The sequence below is a fragment of the Crocuta crocuta genome, unplaced genomic scaffold (genome assembly GCF_008692635.1).
Source record: "Crocuta crocuta isolate KB4526 unplaced genomic scaffold, BGI_CrCroc_1.0 scaffold205, whole genome shotgun sequence".
NCBI classification, from domain to species: Eukaryota; Metazoa; Chordata; class Mammalia; order Carnivora; family Hyaenidae; genus Crocuta; species Crocuta crocuta.
Genome location: NW_027530644.1, coordinates 2336307 through 2350143, shown reverse-complemented (window position 1 = coordinate 2350143; position 13837 = coordinate 2336307).

Below are 13837 nucleotides of genomic sequence, written 5' to 3'. Positions count from 1 at the left end.
TTCTGGCAGCCAGGGCTCAGAACAAGCGGCTCAGCAGCAACTCCGGGAAGGATGGTGGGGCGCGGGAGACTCGACTCCCCTCATCTGTGGACCCGCCGCGCTGCGGCGCATGCGCTGGGCTGGGTCTGCGCATGCTCCGCGCAGACCCGGTTTCCCCCCCGCCCCGCTCCACCCGCGTCCGAGCTGGTGCCGGGGGAGGGCGGCTCTCCTGCGTTCCCCGCGGCTCCTCTGCGTTCCCTGTGCCTCTGGGGAAACCCGGTGTGCAGTGCGGAGGGCAGCGGCGGGCGGGAGCTTCTAGATCGTGGACCCTAGTAAAGAACTGATAAGGAAGGTCCGCATAGGTTTCGCCTAAGTGATCAGACTTCCATAGTACTCAAAGGACTTGCTGCGCCTTGGACGCACACCTTATTTTCTCCACCGAATGACATCCAAGTGGTAGAGTGAGCAAAAAATGTTGAGCAAAACTGAAAACGCACTCACAGCCCATACGTTGCAGCTGAACAAAGTACAAGTCTGAGATGGTTAACAAGTTCAGAGAACCAAACCAACAATTAAAAGGTCCCCCTAAAAGCAATCTAAACTGCTTCAGTTGTATATTTCAACATAAAATAGAACAGAGGGAATAAAGGAAATTACCAAGTGTTGGCAAAATACTCCAAGGATGTGGAATAACTGAATGCATCTACCCTACTTCTGGAATGTAAACTAGGACAACTCCTTTAAAACACAATTTGCCACTGTTTCCTAAAGAAGCAAACCCCATAACCCAGCAGTTCCACCTCTACTAATCCAGCCAAGAGAAATGAGTACTTACCTTGCACCAACACCGCAAAAGAATGTTCACAACTGCATTGTTTTAATAGCCCCCAAATGGAAATATTACCCAAAAGACCATAAACAATAGAATAAATGAGTAAATTCACAGTGTTCATATAATGGAATGCTGTGCAACAATGAGAATGACTCGCAACTACCGACATGAAATGGCTTAACTGCAGAAATGTAAATTTGAGCATAAAAAGTGAGGCAGAAAAAAATACTTAATGAGTAAGCCTTTCTCAGCACAAAAACAGGAAAAGAAATCTGCTAGAATTTAGGGTAATGGTTACCTTTGCAGAAAAGGGATAGTGACTGGGTGAAGGATTCCCAAGGTGTTAGGCTCTCTCTGTTGATCTTGGCACTAGTTACACGTATGTGTTCATCTGTAAAAATTCACCAAACTGTGCTCTTATGCACAGTTTTCTGTATGTGAATTATATTCACAAGCAGTAGTTTTTAAAATTAATTTTTTTAAATTTCAAATTTGTTTTACTTGTAATTGATTGCAATATAGTTTTGTAAACATAGTGGTTATTTATAGGAAATTTAATGCCAAGTAGCCAATGGATTTATCTCTAGAATTTGGTTAGTAGTCTCTTAAACTTGAGTAATGTACTCACTCTCACCACCTTTAAAAGAAAAGGAAAAACTTGATTAAGAAATGGGCAAAGGACTTAAACAGACATTTCTCCAAAGAAGGTGTACAAATGACTAATAAGTAAATGAAAAGAGGCTCAATATCATTTATCATTAGTAAAATGCAAATCAAAACCGCAATGAGATACTATTTCACACCCATTATGCCGGAGGCCACGCCGGCTCCGACAGGTCCAGGGGTCCCTGAAGGATGGACGGTGTCGGCGAAAGAGAGTGAGAGAGCCCCAAAATCCTTTCTGATCACCAGGCAGGCATCTCTGTCCTGTCGGTTTTGGTGTCTTTATTTATAGGTTAAATGATAACACGACATCAGAAAAAGGAATTTTTACAATGGATAGCTCTTTGTGATAAGATGCTTTGGAAAGTGTACAGAAGCAGGTTTTACAGAAATATTCTTGCAGAACTATTGCAATTATAGTGAGGTTAAGTAAATCTTATAACTAGAGAATTAGGGTATTCTTAGTAAAAGACAGGATACATATTTGTTCTAAGTTAATAATGCTAAGGTTAGGTCATAGGTTAAGTGTATAGATGGGCTAAGAGTCATTCTGTCTGACTCTCAAATGTATGTTTTTGAGTTGGTTAATAAGTTGTTTGTGGAAACCTATTTGATGCTGAATGTGTGAACACCATGGAGGCCCTAAATGTGTCAGCCTTTTGTTTGTGGGTAATGCTTTAGCTACTCTTATCTATCCTCATCCCAGCCACCTGTAAGGGAGGGTGTTTGCAGAAAGTAGGCCTTGGGGAAGGGACTGCCATACATCACCAATTAGGAGAAGGTGTAAGTATTAACTTAAGTTCTGCCCTTATCTGTACCTTAACTCTAAATTAGGCTCTTTGTCTCGGGGCCAGGCTCAGTTGTAATTCTTGTGTTCTTAACCCCCTAAGTCTTGGATCTGCAAGGCCCTCAGGAAGAGCCTTTTGACAATCATCCGTAGAGCTTTCATCTAAAATCTCTCTTGTAAAGGCAGGAATATGCTTTTCCTTATGAGGTATCTGTGTTCAGAATATTGGTCTGATATGGAATATTGTGAGGCCTGGTCAATACCAGCACAACATGAGCCAGTAGTAGCAGGAGATACCAGTTTTCATTTCTCATGGCAGTAGCTGTGCAAACACTGCCATTTCCTTGCTGTGACTGCCATCCATAGAGGCCAGTGCGGCTCCCAGCACCATTAGAATAGCTGTTATAGGAGCACCTGGGTGGTTCAGTGGATTGAGCATCTGACTCTTGATTTCAACTCAGGTCATGATCCCAGTTTCCTGGAATTGAGCCCCAAGTTGCTTAGCACAAAGCCTGCTTAAGATTCTCACCCTCTCTCCCTCCGCCCCTCTCCCCCGCTCTCTCTTTAAATAATAACTTAAAAAAATTTTTTTTAAATAAATGGATATTATAAAACAAAACAAAACAGAAAATAACAAGCGTTGGCAATAATGGTGAGAAACTGCAACCTCTGTGCACTGCCAGCAGGAATGTAAAATGGTACAGCCATTATGGAAAACAATATGGCAGTCCCTCACAACATTAAAAATAGAATTACCATATATTCCAGCAATTCCACTTCTGGGTATAAGCTCAAAAGAATTGAAAGCAAGGAATCAAACCAATGTTTGTACAACCATATCCACATCAACATTATTTACAGTAGCCAAAAAATGGTAGCAGCCCAAATGTGTATCAACAGATGAATTGATAAAAAAGTCATGTAAATATGACATTTATTATATTATTCAACCTTAAAATACTATTAGATTCAGTCTTAAAAAGGAAGGAAATTTTGATACATGGTTTACTATGGATGAACCTTGAAGACATCATGCTGAATAAAAAAAGCCATTTAAAGAGTACAGAGTTTCTGTTTTGCAAGATGTAAAATGTTCTGGAGATGGATGGTGGTTAATATGTTTCATGTCCCTGAACTATACCCTTAAAAATTGTCAAAATGGTGGGAACCCCTGGAGGGCTCATTCAGTCAAGCATGAACTTTGGCTCAGGTCATGATCTCTAGGTTCATGAGTTCGAGCCCCATGTTGGGCTCTGTGCTAATAGCTCGGAGCCTGGAGCCTGTTTCAGATTCTGTGTCTCCCTCTGTCTCTTTCCCTTCCCCACTCCCACTCTGTCTCTGTCTTAAAAATAAATAAACATTAAAAAAAATTTTTTAATGGTCAAAATGGCAAATTCTATGTTAAGTATATTTTACCACAATTTTCAAATGGGGGAAAAAAAGAAAATTCTAGTGAGTATCAAAAAATATATCTGAGGATTCAAATTTGAGAAAAATTTCTTGAAGGCCCGTTTCCGTTTCCATGGGATTTTTGCACATTCTAATGCAATTATGTCTATCTTTTATTTGACTCAAGGCTGTGCTGAAGGAGTGGAAACCTGGCCTTTTATTTTTTTTAGGTTTTAAAAATTTATTTATTTTTGAGAGAGAGAGAGAGAAAGCATGCATGTGCCTGAGTTGGCGAGGGGGAGAGAGAGAGGAAGACACAGACTCTAAAGCAGGCTCTAGGCTCTGAGCTGTCAGCACAGAGCCCGACACGAGGCTTGAACCCTCGAACAACAAGATCATGACTTGAGGTGAACTCTGACTCTTAACTGACTGAGCCACCCAGGTACCCCTGGGGAAAATATTCTGAAAAGTTTTTTTGTTTTTTGTTGAGTTTTGTTTAGTTTTGCCTTCATTTTAATTTTTAAGTAATCACCCAAAGTGGGGTTTGAACTCACAACACCAGGATCAAGAGTGGCATGTTCTACTGACGGAGCTAGCCAGGTGCCCCTGAAAAGTTATATTTTTAAGTCATTTAGTGATTCTTCAAATCTAGTACCTTAACTGACCCAGCAAAAGGTGGCCATTGTCCTTTGCTGGTTGTTTCACCATGTGTGATTCTAATGCACTAAATACTTTTCAGGGATCATGAATTGTATATGGGTGAAAAGACACACATTTTTAAAAAATGACATACTCTTAAGAAACCCTTGAAAATTTTACCACTTGAATCACAAGTTTGCAAACATATGTAAATTTGTGGGAAAATCAGGAAAAGCCTAAGATTTCTTCACAGTATTGTTCTAGATAGTAATAATGTAATAGTCTACAGAATCAAATAGACCATGCTTGAAAACAAATTTTTGAATAATTTCTAGTCAGACATCAGACATGGGTGTTTAGAGGTGGACAGAAGGGAGGTGATTTGTGCTCTCTTGGAGCTTATAGTCTGGTAAGGGAGACTAACCAGTGTGATGGAAGTGTATAAAAGGGGGCCCTAATTTAAATTGGAGAGCCAGGGAGGCCTATCTGACAAAGTAACATTTAATCAGTTATCTGAAAGATCAATGTGTTAGCCAGATAAATAGGCAGAAAAAGATTTTAAGTAGAAGGAGCATCAAGAAAGATGACCTGAGGCAGGAAATAATTTAATGGGTTTGAGGAATTAAAAGGGAGCTAGTGGGCTAAGGTGGAAAGTGCTATAAAATGAAGTATTGAGGGAGACAGGGGCCAGATCATGAAGACCCTGTAGGTCAGGATAAACAATTTGGTTTATATTGCAAGTACACTGGGAAGCCTTTGAAGGGTTTTTAGTGCAGGGATAAGGAAATCCACTTGAAAGATTCCTCTGCCTGTTGTCTAATGAAAGCACAGAGCAGATGAAACTAGGACAGTGGAAGGCTGGTCCAGGTGAGAGATGATGGAAGCGTAACTGAGATGGTAACAGGGGAGGGAGAGAAAAGTAGATGGATTTTTTTTTAATTTTGGGTGTGGAATCCATAGGACTTGGCTACGGAACAGGAAAGAGGGAATGTCAGGAAGGACTCACAGGTTTCTTGAATGAACACCTGAGAGTCTGGCATCTAATTCCAATGTGTGGGAATTTCCCCTCCACCACCACCAATAAGCAATTCTTAGACAATTTAACTCAATTTTGCCACTGTCCATCTGGAGATAGCATCAGGTTCCCCAGGTTAAGGGTTCAGTCCCACAAGACTGTGTTCATTCTTCCCCTCCACACACACACTTCAGATGCCAGTCACATGCCCAGGTTATCACCCGAGCTTCTGACCAATTCATTGAAGATGGGAGGTTCCAATGATCTCTTCCTTGGGTTTGACTAATTTGGTAGAGCAGCTCAGAGAACTCAGAGAGGACTTTTACTTTCTAGATTACCCGTTTATTATAAAAGAATATAACTCAGCAAAAGCCAGATGGTAGAGATGCGTAGGATGAAGAATGGCAAAGAACATGCAGCTTCATGCCCTATGCAGGTGGCCAGTCCCCCACATCTCCACGGTTCATCTACCCAAAAGCTTTCTGGCCCAGCCCTCATGGGTTTTATGGATGTTTCATTACATAAGCATGATTGATTAAATCATTAGCCATTGGTGATTGAGTCAACCTTCAGTCCCTCTCCCCTTGCAGAGGTGATGGTGGAAGGTATGGGTAGTTGAGACTTGAAGTTCCAACCCTCTAATCACAAGGTTGGTTCTCCTGGCAACCAGCTCCCCCTCCTTACGTGGTGTGTAAAATTCACGTTATTAACATAACAAGAGTTGCCTCTGTTGCTCTCAACATTTAGGAAATTCCAAGGGTTTTAGGAGCTCTATGCCAGGAACAAGGGACAAAGACTAAACATATACTTCTTGTTATAAATCACATGACCTTGCTGATAGTGGTCGCTATGGTACTAGCTACGATCCTTAGCCAGTGTGAGTCAGGGAATAGTCAGTTCTTTCCAGATATCCTTTGTTGGTTTGTCATCGATTGCTCTTGTCTCATATGGGCCAGCTAGCTGTATCATCACATACATTTCTGGATTTAGGGTGCTCATCAATTGTTAGAACAAAAAAAAAAAATCTTTGTTAGGGTGCCTGGATGGCTCAGTTGGCTAAGCATCTCTTTTCTTTTCTCCTTTATGTGCATTCGTTTTTGAGAGAGAGAGCTTGAGCAGAGGAGGGGCAGAGAGAGAGGGGGACAGAGGATCCAAGGCAGGCTCTGCGCTGAGAGCAGCAAGCCCGATGTGGGGCTTAAACTCAGGAACTGTTATGATCATGACCTGAGTCAAGGTCAGACATTTAACCAACTGAGCCACCCAGGTGCCCCTAAGCATCCTACTCTTGATTTCAGGTCATGATCTCACAGTTCATGTGACTAAGCCCTATGTCAGGCTCTGCACTGATAGCATGGAGCCTGCTTGGGATTCTTTCCCTCTCTCTCTGCACCGCCCCTGCTCTCACATGCTCTTTCTCTCTCAAATAAATAAATAAACCTTAAAAAAAAAATCTTGGTTGTCCTTCACTGCCCAGGCCTGTCTCATACATAAATTTGCTTTTGTTGAAATAGTGTGCTGAGAGATACCCTCTCTGAAGGGGCTGTACTATATGGGCAACCCTCTGATTTTTTTTTTAAAAAATTTTAATTTGAGAGAGAGAAAGAGAGAGAGAGAGAGAGAGAGAGAGAGAGAATCTTAAGCAGGCTCCATACTCAGCAAGGAGACTGACATGGGGCTCAATCCCAACTGTGATTGATCAGTTGTGGCACTTCCCAGACTGATTCTCTTACTTTTGATTTAGACTGTGGTTTTTTTGTTTTTGTTTTGTGTATTTTGTGGGATTTTAGTTTTTTGTTTGTTTATTTTTGCTATTGTTATAATTTAACCAACTATATATATTTACCTGGGCTTGTCAAGTCTCTATATAAATAGTGGGAGGATTCATATCAGCTCAGTTAGCTTTGTTACAGGAACAAAAGCTTTATTTTATTTCTATATCAAAGTAATTCTGGTCTGAGCCCACATTTGCTAGAGTTGTAAGATGCCCCCTATCAGTCTTTAAAACAGGAGTTCACTGGGGCGCCTGGGTGGCTTATTCGGTTAAGCGTCTGACTTTCGCTTAGGTCATGATCTCGCGGTTCGTGGGTTCGGGCCCCGCGTCGGGCTCTGTGCTGACTGTCAGCTCAGATCCTGGAGCCTGTTTCAATCTGTGACTCCCTCTCTCTCTGACCCTCCCCTGCTCACGCTGTCTCTCTCTCTCTCCTAGAAATAAATAAAACATTAAAAAAAAATAAAATAGGAGTTCACTAGTTCTCCATTTTCCACAATTGCATGAGTTGTCAGATGCTTGCACAGCTGACAAGACTTGAGAAAGACCTCTGGCACTCAGTTAATCCTAATCATCACTGAAATGTGCATTGCCTAAGGTCATTAAATCTATTTGAATAAATTCAAATCCTTTATGCCAGGTTTGGTCGTAAGTATCTTTCACTTTTCCAATGTCCAGAGCTATAGTGGTTAGTGTTCTTTTCTCCAACGACCATAAGCTAAAGCCCCATCAGAAGTCCTACTGTATGTTCTGGTAAATCTGGGCAGAGATCACTGCAGTTTTTAGAAGCTACTATTCCAGAAACGTCTAGGAAGCTAATTAAATCTTTTCCATTCTAAGAACTCACCTCATGGTGAAAATGGTAAGGACATTTGAAATGTGATTATCTTGGGGCATCTGAGTGGCTCAGTCAACTGAGCATCTGACTCTTGTTCTCAGCTCAGGTCATGATCTCACGGTTCATGAGATCAAGCCCTGAGTTGGGCTCTGGACTGACAGCATGGGGCCTGCTTGGGATTCCCTCCCTCAGCCCTGTGCTCACACTTTCTCTCTTCCTCTCAAAATAAATGAATAAATTTAGAAAAAAAGTGTAGTTATCTTAATAGCTTGAGGTTGGTATTGTTATTTAGTGCCTAGAATCCAGGGCTACTCAATGAAGCTTGCACCAAAAGGCCATTAGACTTCTCTTTGAGAATTATTGTCTATTCCATTCATCTCTGGGATGGTCTAGTTTTGTCCCCTTTGTTTTTTTGTTTTTTTTTTAATTTTTTAATTTATGTTTTATTTATTTCTAGGAGAGAGAGAGAGAGAGAGAGACAGTGTGAGCAGGGGAGGGTCAGAGAGAGAGGGAGTCACAGACTCTGAAACAGGCTCCAGGCTCTGAGCCGGCAGTCAGCACAGAGCCCGACGCGGGGCTCGAACCCACGAACCGCGAGATCATGACCTAAGCGAAAGTCGGACGCTTAACCGACTAAGCCACTCAGGTGCCCCTAGTTTCATCCCCTTTGAAGGAGACTTGTGTTTGAGACCCACATTAGGTGTAATGCTTACTTAAAAATAACAAACAAATTGTTTAACTTCTTTTCTAAGTGTCTTAGCTCCAGTGGCCATAGACTGGGTGGCTTAAACAACAGGAATTTATTTCTCACAGTTCTAGAGGCTAGAAGTCCAAGATCAAGATTCTAGCTGATTTGGTTCCTGGTAAGAGCTTTCTGCCTGCCTTGCAGTTTGTTACATTCTCACTGTGTCCTCTGGTCTCTTCTTTTTCTTATAGAGACACTAATCCTATCATGGAGGACAAATTGTCATGACCAAATCAAATCAATTACCTCACTAAAGCCTCACTTCCAGCTACCTCACTTCCACATTGGGGGTGGGGGTGGGGGNTTTATGTGGAAACTAATTTGACAATAAACTATTTGTTAAAAAAAAAATACTATGTCAGGTTTTCTTTTATGTAGGGGGAGGAGAGCGAGGCCCCACCTAACTCCTTCCTTGAGATCCATACCCAGTATCCTAGCATAACTGGCCGCAGCTCTGAACTGTGCCCATGAGCATCTGTGCTCTGTTTCCATTTGTTTTGTGCATCTACTGGCAAAAGTAGATATATTTTGATATCTAAGATATCAAAAAAGCCTAAGAGAAGTTATTGTGGGGGGTCTGGGAATGCTGAAAAGTTTTTCCATATAAATTAATGGTGATTGCTTCTTTGCCTTACACCAATTTGGTTTAGAGTTTATTTATTTATCTATTTTTAAGTAATCTCTACACCCAATGTGAGGCTTTGCCTCATGACCCTGAGATGAAGAGTAGCTTGCTCTTTTGAGTGAGTGAGCCAGGTGCCCCTGCTTTATGCCATATTGGCTAAAACTTTCATTGGACGGTGTTACTTTTAGGAGTGGGGGAAGCCTGATATGTTGTTGGAAGAGAAATGAAATCAATCCTTTTAGAGAGCAATTTGGCAAAATATATAAAAGAGTCAACTTGTATTTCTCTGTTTAAAAATTTCATTTACACTATATTCTATAAGGGTCCTTAATAATACAAGTACAGTGAACTCAGTTGTCTCAGATTTTAAGGCCAAATGGACATAGAGTTTGTGACCTGAGCAAATGCTTTTCTCTCTAACCCAAGTTATAGTTGGTTCCTTCTAAACATATAGGCTTGGGGACACCTGGGTGGTTCAGCTGGTTAAGCATCCCACTCTTAGTTTCGGCTCTTATGGTTTCATGAGTTTGAGCCCCCACATCAGGCTTGATAGCACAGAGCCTGCTTAAGATTCTCCCTTTCTCCTGCCCCTCCTCTGCTCACACTCTCTCAAAAAATAAATAAACTTTAAAAAAAGTTATCATTATTTTTTAATGTTTTTATTTCTTAGAGAGAGAGACAGCGTAGGCAGGGGAGGGTCAGAGAGAGGGAGACACAGGATCCGAAACAGGCTCCAGGCTCTGAGCTAGCTGTCAGCACAGAGCCTGATGTGGGGCTCGAACCCATGAACCAGGAAGTCATGACTTTAGCCGAAGTCGGACGCTTAACAACTGAGCCACTCAGGCGCCCCCAAAAAAATTATTACAAAATAAACATATAGGCTACATTTTCAGATTATCAAGCCTTCAGAGATTCAGAAATTCCTTTGTAAAAAAAAAATGATAGTCTGTCTTGAATTTCTTCCTAAAATATTTTTCCCTATGGGACATGATTTAAACGTAGACAGAAAAAAAAAAAAAAACCCAGAAAGAATGTAGGACAAAACAAGTGTTGTTTTGATGATGAATTAGTGATGATTATAGAGATACCTCTGGGTGGTTTTAGGTTGCTTCAGGGCCTTATGGTGGGCCCAGATTCTACTCCTCAGATTTATATGTTTAAGAATTATATTTTACCAGTTCACTCAAGGGATGATTAGGGAATGGGAAACCAATCATTGTTCAAGGCTTATTATATACATAAAGCAGAATGGTAGTCTCATAACTAGGATATATACCAAGGAGGATAACCAGACCTGAAGCTTTCTTCACAAAACACGATCTCTTGCTTAAAAATATAGCAGAAGCCTCCATCTCATGCTTCCATCTTTCTCATTTTTCTTCTTCCTTGAATTTTTTCTTTCTTGTGGGTATGTACATTTAGGAGGACAATTTGCAAGTCAGAAGGCTGCTGAGTAAGCACAAAACTAAAGCAAATAGAATTAGATGCTTTCTGAAAGAATTTCTAGCAAACCAAAGAGAAACAATGAATGGTTCTTACACATTTTAGAGGAGTTTCTTTCTACAAAACTGGGCCATGAGTCAAGGATCAGAACACCCTTTCTTTTTTCAATGAAGGAGAAATACAGGCTCAGATACACAGGTGACCCTTGAACTGCACGGATCCACAAATAGAATCATTTATGCACTTTTTTTTATATAACAGTACAGTACTGTAAATGTATTTTCTCCTTTATGATTTTTTTTGGAAGTTTATTTGAGAGAGAATGTGAGCACACGTGTGTGTGTGTGTGTGTGTGTGTGTGCGCGCCCACACACACACAAGCTGGATGGGGGGCAGAGAGAGGGAGAGAATCCCACGCAGGCTCCGCCATTTCAGCACAGAGCCTGACTCAGGGCCTGAACTCACAAACCATGAGGTCATGACCTGAACTGAAATCAAATGCTAGCCGGCTAACTGAGCCACGCAGGGACCCTGAAGTATTTTCAGCACTTTGAAGACAGCTTTTGGGACAGTAGTCTGCTGCCTTTCTAGTGTTGGCATCATTGAAATAAACTCCCTTCTTGTTTCATCACCACTCATATCTCTGCCTTTGGATTTGGCAGCCGCGAGTGGCCAGTCCTGGTCCGTTTGGAGCCCCTGGAGCCATGTGCTCTTGCACCCCTGCACCCCAGTTGCAGCATGTTGTATAAGGGTCAACTGTAGTTCAATAAAAAACCAGGCTAAATGATTTCCTTTCATCTGTCCCCAAATGATAGCACACATGTAGTTTTTCAAAATAAAGCACTACCAAAAAGAGGGTGAACACTTTTCCTCATTGTGGTAGGAAGTTAGGTGGTTGTTTCAAAAGCTGGCAGTGTGTTCCATGAAAGGGAGGTATATGCAAAATGACCCCAAAGGCAAAGGGAGCCGTCAGACTGAAGAAAAAGGCGGACAAGTTTAGCTTGATGAGAAATGGTCTATTAAGGAGAAGTAGGGACAGAAGCTGTGTCTTTGGTGGCAGGAAGGCAGCAAAATGAGTAGATCTCTGCAACCCCAGCTCCCATAAGACTTGCTTCTATACCAGAGGTTGGGGAGTATAAACTGGGGAACTATCCCGGAGGACTACCCAGGAGAATGTTCCAGAACAGGTGTGTGTCATAGTCTTACCTCCAGAGCAGATCAAGGACATTTTGCCCTGATGGTATGCTTAGGGGTGTGGCTAACAAAAGGAAAGAAGGTGGTGGTGGTTGGGGGATTGCTGTACCCCGAAAGGCTTCTGGTCACAGAATGTAATGCTTAGAAAGAACTCTCAATAATGTATTCCACAGTGCCTATGACTTTTAAGGACTGGGATATTTTCTGAGGACCTTGGAATGAGCAAATGGCCTCAGCACCCAATGTCTAACTTAAAGTGACTTTAATGTAAAATGTTGTTAATTATTAGCATCCTTTTCCAAACCTTTGAAATAATTGCTGGTAACTTGAAGTGTTCCCATTACTCTGTCACTAGGGTGTCTGTTTCTCTGAAGACAAAATGACTGGTGAGGTGAAAATTTGTCCCACACTGCAGTCATTTAATTAACAGGAAGATTTATTCAGTTTTATTTTTTTTTTTTAATTTTTTTTAATGTTTTATTTATTTCTAGGAGAGAGAGAGAGACACAGCGTGAGCAGGGGTGGGTCAGAGAGAGAGGGAGTCACAGACTGAAACAGGCTCCAGGCTCTGAGCTGGCAGTCAGCACAGAGCCCGACGCGGGGCTCGAACCCACGAACCGCGAGATCATGACCTAAGCGAAAGTCGGAAGCTTAACCGACTAAGCCACCCAGGTGCCCCAGATTTATTCAGTTTTAATTATTCAAATATCATGTATACTATTGTAACTCTTTCAGTTTTCATTCTAAAATACATAAGCATACTACATAAGTGACTTTATTTGCTAATAGAAAATATCTAAAACCACAGTGGACTCTGAAATGTCCAATCCCCTAACTCCTAGGTAACTGTATGATTTGGCTGTAATAACATTTATTATGGGATGCGCCTTTTCTTCTCTTTCTTGAAATATCTATGTTAGGATGTTGGTAAATGGTCCCTAAAAATAAAAACATTAGGGATGCCTGGGAGGCTCAGTTAGTTGAGTGTCTGACTCACTTGAGCTCAGGTCAGCATCTCATGGTAGGGAGATTGGCTCTGAGCTGTATGTGGAGCCTGCTTAAGATTCTCTCCCTCTTCCTCTGCCCCTGTCCCCACTCATGCTCTCCCTCCTCTAAACAAACAAACAAACAAACAAACAACAAACAAACAACCCTTTGAATTAAAAGGAAAACAGAACCCCTTATGTATTTTTGTTACTATTAAATAATGCTTTTGTAAATTTGAATGGAAAACCACCCGTATGTATTGCTATTGGGTTGGAGTTATGCCTTCAAGTTTAACTTAAAATATACTACTTAATAAAAATTTCATGAAAGATGAATACAATAATCAAAAAATAAATGCATTTCAAAACTAAAATTTTGTGTAACATGTATCAACAGTGTGGAACAAAGTAGTAAAAGAGGTAATGTAACTTTACTTTTTATTAAAATATTTTTAAATTTTTATTATTATTTTTAATGTTTTATTTATTTCTAGGAGAGAGAGAGATAGACAGCGTGAGCAGGGGAGGGTCAGAGAGAGAGGGAGTCACAGACTCTGAAACAGGCTCCAGGCTTTGAGCTGGCAGTCAGCACAGAGACCGACGCGGGGCTCGAACCCACGAACCGGGAGATCATGACCTAAGCGAAAGTCGGACGCTTAACCGACTAAGCCACTCAGGCGCCCCTAATATTTATTATTTTTGAGAAACAGAAAGATACAGAGCACAAGCAGGGGAGAAACAGAGAGAGAGGGAGAGAGACACAGAATCCGAAGCAGGCTCCAGGCTCTGAGCTGTCAGCATAGAGCCGGATGCGGGACTCAAACTGATGAGCTACGAGAACATGGCCTAGGCCGAAGCCGGACACTGAACTGCCTGAGCCACCTACGTGCCCTGATAATGTAACTTCCTTAAAATTCAAAACAACTTGGGGTGC